Genomic DNA, 12,074 nt, shown 5'->3' with positions numbered 1-12,074 from the left:
AGCCAAAAAGCCTTACCCTTTGCATATGTATTGTAGGTTTAAACCCTTTGAGCCTTAGTTAGCCTATTTTCTTTGTTAACCACATTATCATTACCTAGCCTAGAATAGGACTATCCATACCCTTATTCTTAAAGGATAGTAAAGCATGACTTAGAGGGAATTCCTTTTGATCTAAAAATTACAAAAAAACAAGTGTAGGGGAAGGATTTTCATGGAAATCTAGGAGGATGTATGATTTACGTGCCAAAGAAAAGAATAGGGTACGAAAGAAAAAAAAAATGAAAAATAAAAATAAAAAAAGCGTGAAAAAGAAGAAAAAGTTGAAGAAAAGAAAGAAAATAAGTTGAAAATAAGTGAGAATGATCTCACAAGTATTGGTTGTTGAAGAAAAGGTCCAAAAGTTTGAATCTGGCCCTAAGTTTTGTGTGAATCGTCCCTTGGTGTTCAAAGTTGATTTATGCATTCAAAGGTGAATTCTAAGTGTTTATTTCATTACTTTGCTTACTATCACTTTAAGAACTTTTGTTTATCCTTACCTTTCTTTGTTAGCCAATACCTTAGCCCCATTACAACCCTTAGACTTCTATCTTGATTGCTATGTGTTTCAATATGTGGAGTTTAAAATTAGTTTGAGCATATGGTATCCCTGGTTCTCGCGTCTAAGCAGTGGCATTCCATTGATGAGATCATAATCATATACATGTTAATAAATCTAGAAAATGCCTTCTTTGATTATACATATGTGAGTGCTAGTTTTCATGTTTACATCAACCTTCTCACATATACCTAGTGTAGGGAGTATAGTCAGAAAATCTGTGTGAAAACAGAGAGTATATCCAGTGAGGAATTGATGGATTCTCTAAGGCATGTTACTACATTCAAAATCATATTTTAATTGATTAAATGCGAGCTAGTGAGTGGTGACTATGGTTAAGTATATGCTCGAGGGTAGGGATAATTAAAATCTATGTGAGTGGTGATCTTTAATATGTCATGTTGCATTGGAAATCCCTGGGTAAATGTTGGAAGGTTTAGATTGTGTTTTGTTTGTTTTGTTTATTTCGTTTTGCTCGAGGACTAGCAAAAGCTAAGTGTGGGGGAATTTGATAGGAGCATATTTATGCTACTTAGTTATGTTGTTTCCTTGCATTTAGTTAGTTAATTACTACTTATTATAGTCTTGTAAGCTATTTTCGTATGTTGTAGGTCCTAATGGCAAAAGGAGCAAGAAAGTGCATTTTGGAGCCATTTGGAGCAGTTTTGGGCATCAATTGGATAGCTTATGAGTGGAGCAAGGTGGATGGACGAAACTGAAGTCAAGAGAGGCTAGGAAATGTTACAAATCTGGAGAAACAAGTTCAAATACAAAGAAGATAAGGAAAGAGCAAGAAATAAGGAACATTATCCAACCTTATCTTATCCTATCCTAACCAACCTTATCCTTTCCTAAATCTAGCATTATCCTATCTTTTCTTATCCAAATCAGTTTGTGCCTTAATTCTATCTATTTAGAAGGGATTAGTTATACATTTAAATACATAACAACAGATTCTAGAGACCTTATCCCTTGTGTGCCGCATATATGCCATTCCTTGGTGGTTTAGGAGTTGTAATCCCTATCCTACACCTATGCCGTGTGTCCTTTTCCCCTTAGGTCCATAAATCTGTTCAAAAACATTCTTTCTAGAAGCCCTATCTTCCTCCTAAAAAGGTGCCGCACCTATTCCATCTAGAAATCCTAATCCCTGCTGTATATTCCCTATCCCTTTCCCCCTTGGTTTCTGCCAAACCATAACCTTGTTCCCTTAGGATTGTGCAATCCTTTTTCCTTCAAAAATTGTGCAAAACCTAGCCTATAAATACAAGCCTTTTCCGCAGGTTTTAATCATCCATTTACTCTTTCATTCATTCATACATTCAACCATCAAACATCATAATTCACACCACTTCACCCTAGTCTCGTAAGCAAGGAAGGAAGGAGAAGAGGACTTGTGTAATCTGCCATCCAAGGGAGTGTCGTGCATGCCATTGGAGTGTGGAACGTTTCTGGGTTCTTTCTATCCTTAGTTTTCGTTTGATGTTTACTTTAATTTGGTTTTCAATTATGATGAACATGTGGAACTAATTTCTTTATAGTTAGAGGTGAATTTGAAGCCATGATTATATGTTTTATATGAATTGATTACATCCAGTTATTGTTTCTTGAGTCTTGAATGTGATTTGCTTATCTAAGTTATCAAAACTTGTTTATGTGTGTTAGTTGAGGGTCGACACTTAATTTGCATGCATGAATTTGATGCTAGAGTATAAGGGAGTTTTACGTAATAGTTATTCACTTATGTTCACAAGTAGTGGAGGTTGCTAGTCACAATCATGTTAAGTGAATCCTTGGCATAAGTCGCATGCTTTTCATAGTGATGAATGTCTTGTCAATGCTTATGATTTTCACAAAACTTAATGACTTTTGATATGTATCTTTATTATGCATTTCATATAAAGAACTTGAGAAAGATAATTTGGTTGTAATGCGTATTCATTCAATTCAATGAAATAAGGAAAATCTGATGGTTAGTTATGTGATGCAATTAACTTGGGGCGTTGTCATTCATAGTCTAAAGGAATAATAACTGGACATTGGTTTATATGCATATGTCATGTGTGGAGAATGACCCTCTAACTAGCCTTTCACCCATTTAAGTCACCCAAATTCGTTTTTACAAAGTGTTTTATGCAAAGTTTCTGTTTTAAGTTTTAAATTCGTCAAAAACAATCCCCCTTTCATTTAGTCTTGTTATTTGAGTCAAAATATGTTTTCTTTTAGTCTTTTGAGTCAAGTTCAATTTTATTTTCGTCAAAATCACTTGTTAGGCCTAGAATTGAGTCTTTTTTATTGTTTGTTACTGTTTTGAGTGTTTTAAGTTAGTTTTGAGTGTATAGAGTCCAGTTTAGTGATTTTGAGTCTTATTTGTGTTGATTAGCATCCCTTGTTAATCCCCGGTCTAGAACGATCCCTACTTGCATATATACTACAATTGTCACAAAATAGGGTTTAATTTGTGTGTCAAGTTAATTTTCACATCAGGGATGCATCTTGTTTCCACTCTGCTTTTTGTTGATAGGGTTTGTGAAGGAGTCGTCAGACAAGAAAGCAACTGAAACTGCTCTTTGCCAGCATTGTAATGACATGGTTCTCATGTGGATTTTGAATTCTATGAGTTCTGGGTTATTAAACAATGTGGTTTATACAGAAACTATACATGCAATTTGGGAGAACTTCAAGACTCATTTTTGCAAGACAACATCCCTATAATTTTCGAGATTCAACGTGAAATTGCACGCCTCACTCAAAACCAGATGTATGTGTCTGATTATTATTCCCAATTGAAGTGTTTATAGGATACAATTTTCGACTGGATAAACAGGTTTAGGTTGGCAACCAATAGGCGACGACTGACTGTATAGATGAAGTTTTCTAGAAGCAACCAGTGAAAGCGACCGACTGGATAGATGAATCAGAAGTGGTATAGTTAGTTTGCCTTTGAAGTTTCGACCGACTAGATAAACGAGAATTTTCTCTAAGTTTGTGGCTAGATATTTATCTCAAGCCTCAGTCGGCGAAGAGTCTTTGATTCTTTCATCGAAAGAGGTCACTTCATTAACATTCTTGGCAAAGTGAGGTGTTCTATGATTGGTTATTCTCAAGTTACATTTAGACTTCAGCATATAGACGGCTCAACATTTTTCACGATTAAGACACTCATCTCCTTTGAGTATCTTTGTCCACATTGTTTTATACCGACTTAGCGAACCTATATTTTCACCAATACACCTGAGGTTGCCGAATCTGGTGCACAAAACCCAAAACTTCGCAGTGATTTGCATAACCTTGTCTTCAAGTTTTAGGGCTCAAGGCCAAGAGTGTTATTCCTCAACCAAAGTTGGTTGATTCAGAAGTTAGCAGAGCATTCCACCACATCACCACATTCAAGTTATGTTCCCGGACGAGCTCAGTCACAAATTGGCAAGCCCGCATCAACATTTAAGCCATCGAAGAATGTAATTAGCTCCTAGTTACTTTGGCCTACGAGTCACATAGGCTTTAGAAATTTTAAGATCACCACGTACAGCATAATGGCTACAAGTAAAACATTAGGGAAATTACTAATCTTAATCCTATGTTCAAATTTATCTGAAATGTTTAATAAGTAAAGAAAACTCTCAAATGGTTCTCAAATGGCTGTCACATTTGTGGAGCCAAAAATAATCAAGAGGCGACACGTGGATTTTTAGGTGAAAAAGACAAAATTACCCTCAAGACACATCGGGTTTTCTACACGCAAGCAGTGGAGAATCAACCATCAACTAAGTCAAGAGTGCCTAAAATAGGTAACAAGTTCAAATTTATCTCATCCATCTTTACTCCATATCCTATACAAGGAAATCATTCCATAAACCTTCAAAACCTTCCATATGAATTAAATTAATTAGGCTAATTAATGGATTAATTCCTAATTAATCCATTAATCACCCAATTAATCACCCATTATACCAATTAATCACCCATTACACAAATTATCACCTATTACACACCAAAATACCCCAAAGGGCCGGCCACCTTTTCTCCAAAGGGGACCGGCCATGCTCTATATATTGAACCCCATTTTTCTCTAAAAATAAAAGCTAGTTCCACACTCTTGCAAAACTCCCAAAAACTCTCCAAACACTTTTCTCTTTGAATTCTAACTTTGGCATCAGAGGTTCTTCAGCCAAAGCCCCTTCATTCATCGTGGGCGCGTGAGGCTCTTGGCCTTGACCTAAGGTGTTATTTGTTTTGTAGGTGCAATTTTGTCCAAGAACAAGGAGGAAGAAATTTGCATCCACAAATTGGTGCTTTCATTGAGAGTTGAAATTCACACTCGTAGAAGATTCTCGCATAAAAAAGGTTTTTTCTCTATTTTCTAGTCCACTTGTATTTTTTGTACATTCTTATTATTAGAATTTTTTATTTGCAAAGTTTCTTTGATAAAACAAAAAACAGAAATACGATGGCTAGAAATTTAGAAAACTCCATGAGTGAAAATTCCAATATTCAAGAAATGGGACCGCGGCGATCCACGAAACTAAATGTGATCCTAGGGGGAACGGCACCACCACCACAAGGTTCCACCATAGGAACCACCGTGGTCGCCACCCACGGCGAGGTTCATGGCATCACTACCACGGTGCCACCAAAGCAAGCCCAAGTTATGCCATCCAAGGCTTATGGAACCAAAGAAATGACCCAAGCCATGTCACTCCAAGCCCAACGCGTTGCCAAGCCGAGCCCTAGCCTCGTACCTACGTGTGCCACATGCCAAGCAGCCCACTCCTGTGGCCCACCTGCTCCCATCAAGCAGCCTGTTCTCGTGGCCCAGTCTGCTTCCACCGAACAGTCTGCTTTCGTGGCCCAGCCAGCTCCCGCAACCCAGTCTGCTTCCGTGGCTTTCTAAGCAGCCCAAATCGGTCTAAGACCAGTTCAACCGTCCTGGCTCCAAATTTCTGGACCGATGATCAAACCAGGAGCATTTTCACCATATTTTTCTGCGGATTTGACATTTCCCAGCTCAAATCTCATGCCCGAAGTCTACCATACTTCCACTACTTAAGGAGAAACACTCCTTCCAAGCTCTTCCAACCCAAATAGAGAACAACATTTGTCTCGACAAGTCATAGAGTTGACGAGCACCCTCGCACAGCAAACGACCTTGATGAATCAGCTCTTGCAGCGCATTGAGATGCAACGTGCCCTAAACGAGGTGTCCTGAAGTAGGACAAGGGCAGACAAAGAACCTCTCCAGAATGTCCCAGCAAGTAGTCATTCGACCAACCACGAACCTAGCATTTGGGCAGTATACACTCCTGATTAGGCCCCCAAGATAGCGTATACTCCCGTCTTAGCGCGCGGAGGAGCGTGCACTCTCGGCTAAGCCCACGGATGAGCATACATTCACGGTTAGGGTCACACTCCGATAGTCAACATGAGCAACCTTCCAAGCAAAGTGTTCATTCGTGGCTAGGCCCGTAAAGAGCATCTTCCACATCACATCAGAGTAGGTAGCACGACGGGTGGAGAGAAGCAGTCACTCAATCCGGCTCAAGTTCAACTAGCAATCTGTGAAATCTCTCGCCTGCTAGGAATCCACCACATGTATCGCTGCCGCGGCATAGACGAGCCGAGCACGTAGAAGAGCAGCCTAGACCAGCAGGTCAAGACTGGGAGTAGTCGAAAGCTCCGCTACACAAACAAAGGCAAATTCAAGAACAAGTAGAAAGGCTCCTAAACAAACGATCGTGTGATTTCCAACGCAACGAAATGGCCGATGAGGCTCTACGACGGGACATGACCAACATAAGCAGGTCACCCTTCACGGATGAGATCAAGCAGGCAGAGCCTCCACACGAGTTCAGCATGCCACATTTCACATCTTTCAAAGAGGATGAGGACCCGGAGAAACACTTAAAGCACTACCGAAGCGCAATGATCCTCTATCAAAACAACGATGATCTTATGTGCAAGATATTCGCCACCACTCTACAAAGCGATGTGCAAGATATGTTCTACACCCTACCGCCATAATCTATCCGAAGTTTCGACAAACTTTCTTTTGTTTTTACCAAAGGATATTCATCATATCGCTCGCTCAAAAAGAAGTCTGACCATTTGTTCAACGTCAAAAATAACCCAAAAGAGTTACTTCGTGACTATGTGAAGAGGTTCAAAGCAGAGAAGGCAAGGATAGTCGGATCAAACGACTCGATAGCTAAAACAGTCTTCCAAAAAGGACTTCCAGCAGACCATCCACTATTTTAAAAAAAGATCATGAAAGAAGATTTAACTCTAGCAGACTCTTTCGCTCTGGCAGAGAAGCATGCACTTTGGGACGAGGCATACCAATGCACATTCAAGGACATGAAGAAGTACCCGACATCACCTCCTTACTATCCAAACCGGAAGCAGAGGATGACTGATTCACATGTTTGACGATATCTGAAGCAGTAATAAGCTCTACCATTATACGAGAAGAGCTAGGGGCCTGACTACCTGTATTCCAAAGTTCAAAAGCTCTCATCGATGCTATCAGAAATTCAAAAGCTAGCTTTGCCGATAGTTGTTGGAACTTGAAAGCTTAAGTTTTATCTTCAAATGCACGCAATCATCCTCATGATGCATTATTCCACCCAATACAAACGCGCGACAATAAAGGCGTAGACCCTGGCGAATGCAAAGTTTTCTAACAAACGCAACAACTCGGCCCAAAAGACACGCCAAGGCCAGACGAACACTAGAATGACACACTCGGAAATAAGTTTTGTCCACATCGCCCCAAAAGATTCTACATAGGAGCAACATGTACCGGCAGTTGAGCATTACCTCCTGCGGCGCGTCACATGGCCCTAGTCGACCCTTGCTCCATAATTTAGCTCTAGAATAGTCCAATACTGGCAGTTGAGCATCTCCTGCTACGTGTAACATGGCCCCAACTCCACAACTCCATAACCATGCACCAAAATGCTAAGAATTTAGTACAAAAGTGCAACCGCTGCCAGTGCTACAAGCACTGCCTGCCAGCAAGCTACACCCGTATAGGAGTCATTGGCCATCCATGCAATGGGCAATCGACCTGGTAGGACTTATGTCGCCTGCTACTGGGGGCAGAGGCATGATGATCGTGGCAACCGACTACTTCACCAAATAGGTAGAAGTATAGCCCAAGACGACCACGACTCAAACGACATAGAGCATTTCATATGAAGGAACATCATTTTCTGATTTAGCATCCCACAGTCCATCGTCACTGACAACGGCCTGTAATTTGTGGGCAAAAGCATAGCGAAGTTCTTCCAAAAGTATGGCATCAAGCAGCACATGTCCACTCCGAGATATCCTCAAGGCAATAGGCCGGCCGAAGCATCCAACAAGATGATCTTCGACTGCCTCAAGAAATCCCTCACCAACAAGAAGGGAAAATGGCCAGACGAACTCCCCAGATGTCTATGGGCATATTGCATCACCAAAAGACGAGCAACCGGTGAAACTCCTGTCTCTTTGGCATTTGGCTCAAAAGCAATCATTCATCCCAATGTCATCAAGTCAAGTTTCACCGCTCTACTACCAAGCATTGAGCAGAACAGTAAGGAGATGGCCACAAGCTTAGATCTAGCAGAGGAGAAGCGCGAGCAAACCATCACCCGCATCACAGCCTACCAGCAGCAGCTCATCTTCAGTTACAACAAAAAGGCCAAGATCCGACATTTCCAGCCCAAAGATCTTGTCCTAAAAAAAAAACCTTCATCACTACCTACAGAGAAGGCTCTAAAAAGATGGATCTTATCTAGGAAGGTCTGTACAAGATCAGCAGAGTAAGCGGCAAGAGTAATTACACATTCGCCACCATGAAATGATAAAAATATTGAAAAGCAGTGGACCGCCTATAATCTGAGGAAGTACCATGTATGACCTCCCACTACATCAAAGCCCGAAGACTCAAACAGCTCGACGGTCACCACCTCATAAGTCGAGGACTATCCAGTTGTTATGCAATTTCTACCTTACAGCTAAGTTCTCGTTCGTTTCACTCGTTTTTCAATGAGGAATTCAAAGTTCACAACTTGGCTCAGTTGCATGTTTACAACAACTGATCACTCCTGCACTTCAAAAGAAGATTGCACCCTTCTTAACGACTCATCGCAGGAATTGCGCCCCCTGAATGACTAACCATGCTCTCCAGTGCGAAAAGGTAAACCAATTCCCCGACACCCACATGGGTCAGCTCTCAAAGATGGAAGGATAAACTCTACACTCCGAATATCCAAACGTGGATAAGCCTAGCTACCCTAGTATAACTAGATGCACGATGGCTTGCGCCGGGATTCCTAGAAGTAGTCACAATGATCTTTTTCAAGGCTTAGCTAACTAAAGGATTTTAGGTCTCTTGGCCTAATCCGTAGGGAACCGGGCCCTAGAGATGAAGGGGGCACATTACGTAGTACGCCTTATAGATGACTGCCTCTGGAACCTTAAAGTTGCTATCGAGTGCACTAAGGTAGCCTAGGTTTCCGGAAAACAGCCTACGGCTTGCCATTCGAGCAGTAAAGCTACGCTAGACTTATACAACTGTACATTCTTGTGAAAGGTTAAATGAGCTAGCGTGCATATACAAAACTTTATCCACTGCCGACATGCTACGTAGTCGATAAGCTTTACCTCTGCCAAGCGCGGAACAACTTACACCAATTCCTAAAGTGTTGTGATACTTGTTACACAACCTACAGAATTGGAGAAAGCCAAGGTTAACAGCCTAATGGTTACGCGAACTTGTCTGCTTCTATAAGTAAGGCATCTGGCTACCAACCATATGGCTAACAACTTTGTAAAGTTCTACACCAACACCTACGACTGCATATGCTACGCAGGCCTGTCTGCTTATAGAAAAGTAGCACGTCTGCCACTGGTCTATAAAGTTTAAAGGTTAAGGCATGAACAAAAGAAGTAAAGATGAAGAAAAGTGAAGGAATCATGTTTATAAATAACTAGCAAAGGTCGAAGGAGTTCAAGCAAAACAAGAGCTACATGGAAAAACAAAGAAAATCCTAAGGGCTACCTAGAATATTACACTTCAGCAGCTTGGACATCCCACGACTACTCGGTCGCCACCCCTTCAGCAACCACGACGCTTTTAGCAGCGACATCATCCAGCATTTCACTCTCGGCTGCTCTAGCCTGGGCATCAACATCTCCGGCTACTTCTACAAGGAAGGTCTCAAAAGTAAAGGCAAGCAAGTCTCCTGGAGAAATAAAGAAGGTCTCGAAACCTCGAGCCCATCCTTCTCACTCTTCAGCTGATCATTCTCATGAAGCAAACCAACACGGACGCACTGCAGCTCATCCACTTCTTTCTTCAAACTTTCATTGATCTTCAGTGCGCCTTGGAGTTCCAACACTTAGGGTTCAAGCCTATCAACAACCTTTTTGAAGTGGATCACTTGGTTATATGCAACAATCAACTCTTCATCATTTGCATAAGCAGGGGAACGAAGCTCAGAAATGGCACAATCAAAATCTTGAATATGAGAAGAATAAGCTTCGGCTGCCATAACCTTTGCCTCCTCCTTGGCAACCTTGGCATCATCTTGGTTAAGGAGCATAGACTCGATTGCCATAATAGCCGTCTTTCTGTATCATTACAAATAGAGCAGTATTCCTATAGTCAACCGTATACTTCACAAAGGAACTTGGGTAAACAACATTTTTAACTTCATCAACAAACTTGGCACAAGCGTATATGTCTTCAAGCATATCTGGTTTCAAAAGCACACGGATCTCAGCAGCCTCCCCAGAAGCAGGCTTTGTGGATTTCTCACAGCTGCCCATGCGAGCAGTCTCCTCCTTCCCAGCAGGCAAATCAATCTCAACAGCAGAATAAGTATGCCTTAGCGGCACTTTAGCAGCAGAGTCCACCTTATCGCTCTTCATAATAGCAAGTCTTTCTGAAGGAGAACCAAACTTAGCTCCCAACAGACGTCTTGGCACAGACTTCGACACTGGGGGCATGACAAAACCTCTATACTAAGCAATACTATCAGTAATTGAATTAGCCATTCTTGACATAGCAAGCGCCACAGGCTCAAATCTAGCAGCCTCATTTTTCTTTGCATTGGAAAAAGTCATGTCAATCACAGACCTCTCGACAGCAGGTGGACCCTCAAGAGCAGCTGAAGAAGTTTTTGGTTTTTCTCAACCGTCATCTCTTGAGCAGGCAGGGAATATCTATTTTCCCACATTCACTTGCAGTGGGATCCACAACAGCAATTGGACAAGCTAATGCATCCGCCTTGATCATATTCATCTCCACTCTCGGAAGCAGCCTACATTTTTTCTCGGCGAAGAGGATTAAGCAGCCAACGTCATTCATTGTACTCAGCAAGGGAGCTCAACCCATACTGGTTTTACTCTCATTTTTTCTCTCAAACTAGTAGGTACATGCATGCCCAGCATTCTAGCAGCCCATAAGGCCCGCGACTTCCTCATTTCTCCCAATTGCCGGCCTGGCCTGTGTCAAGTCCAAGAGCCCAAAGGACATGAGCCATGCAACTCGCCGATCACTGCGCCCCAGCGCCACAATCTGCGACCCCAGCCGCACAAGATGCCCTTGGCTCTAGCCAAGCCGAGCAACCTAAAACAATGGTCCCTACCACAACACCTCCTCGACCCATGCCGAGCCGACTCCTGGCCCCTGCCAGCCAACGTGCCGCACCACCCCGACGGCTGCCCCAGGACAGCACTATCCAATAAGAAGACAAGAAAAATTAAATTTTTCTTACATCAGTGCAGCACAGAGAAGACGAAGAAAGCAACGAAAAATGGTCATTTGCACAGGCAAGATGTAGAAGATTGCTAGAAGAGGGGGAACAAATATCCTCTAAGCTCTCTCTCTCTCTTGTAAGGTAGAATAAATTGCTCTTTAAAGTTGATTTAATAACCCACTTAAGGTGGACTTAAATAGGCTTTGAGAGAAATTTATTTGCTTTTCCTAGAAGGATCTAATTTCCTATTAAAGAGGGAATCTACATCAAAATAGGAAACAGTCTTAAGTTTCCTAAAGCAAGAAGATCTCTACACCTACTGTCATTTCCTGCGGGCAGCCCAACAGGTGTGGGGGCATTTGTGGAGCCAAAAATAATCAAGAGGCGACACGTGAATTTTTGGGTGAAGAGGACAAAATTACCCACGAGACACACTGGGTTTCCTACACACAAGCAGTGGAGAATGATCCATCAATCCAGTCAAGAGTGCCCAAAATAGGTAACAAGTTCAAATTTATCTCATCCATCTTTACTCCATATCCTGTGCAAGGAAATCATTCCCTAAACCTTCAAAACCTTCCATATAAATTAAATTAATTAGGCTAATTAATGGATTAATCACCCAATTAATCACTCATTATACCAATTAATCACCCATTACATAAATTATCACTCATTATACACCAAAAATACCCCAAAGGCCCGGCCACCTTTTCTTCAAAGAGGACCGG

At 41.7% G+C, this 12,074-nt stretch overlaps 1 pseudogene; it reads left to right on the top strand.

Annotated features, from left to right (window-relative positions):
* The first annotated feature begins 5,546 nt into the window (after positions 1-5,546).
* LOC148693147 (uncharacterized) lies at positions 5,547-7,021 on the top strand (annotated as a pseudogene).
* The last annotated feature ends 5,053 nt before the right edge of the window (positions 7,022-12,074 follow it).

The sequence above is a fragment of the Pyrus communis genome, chromosome 11 (assembly GCF_041283825.1).
Source record: "Pyrus communis isolate YQ-2024b chromosome 11, ASM4128382v1, whole genome shotgun sequence".
Classification (NCBI taxonomy): domain Eukaryota; kingdom Viridiplantae; phylum Streptophyta; class Magnoliopsida; order Rosales; family Rosaceae; genus Pyrus; species Pyrus communis.
This window is presented reverse-complemented; position numbering and strand designations above follow the sequence as displayed.